Source organism: Penaeus monodon, chromosome 21 (genome assembly GCF_015228065.2).
Source record: "Penaeus monodon isolate SGIC_2016 chromosome 21, NSTDA_Pmon_1, whole genome shotgun sequence".
Classification (NCBI taxonomy): domain Eukaryota; kingdom Metazoa; phylum Arthropoda; class Malacostraca; order Decapoda; family Penaeidae; genus Penaeus; species Penaeus monodon.
In genome coordinates this window covers 8,558,248-8,558,644 of record NC_051406.1, presented here as the reverse complement: position 1 = coordinate 8,558,644, position 397 = coordinate 8,558,248, and positions in this window count along the sequence as shown.

Below are 397 nucleotides of genomic sequence, written 5' to 3'. Positions count from 1 at the left end.
GTTTGATCAGGCCAATTCACACTAGTTTAGAAACTAGAGGAGCAAGACCTACGACAGACAATGAGAACCTATATAGTCTACGATCGTCATCGAAACTTGTTGCATGATATTGTACACTTATAATACCATTATAGAAAAAACAATAAAAATAAAAAACACGAAGTTAGCCTAGGCACGTCTCCGAAGGGTTGGCGAATGATACGTGTACATTTTGAAACTTGCAAATGGAGTAGAAAATACACGTAACATTGGCTTCGCGTGTGAATAACAGGGGGAGAAGTAGGAATGGGAGTAGCAGGGAAGGGGGACGGGGTAAGCGAGAGAGAGAAATGGCATTTGTGAATAGATTGTGATGTTGATATATCAAATTGCTATTAGAATTATTGTTTGGGAATGC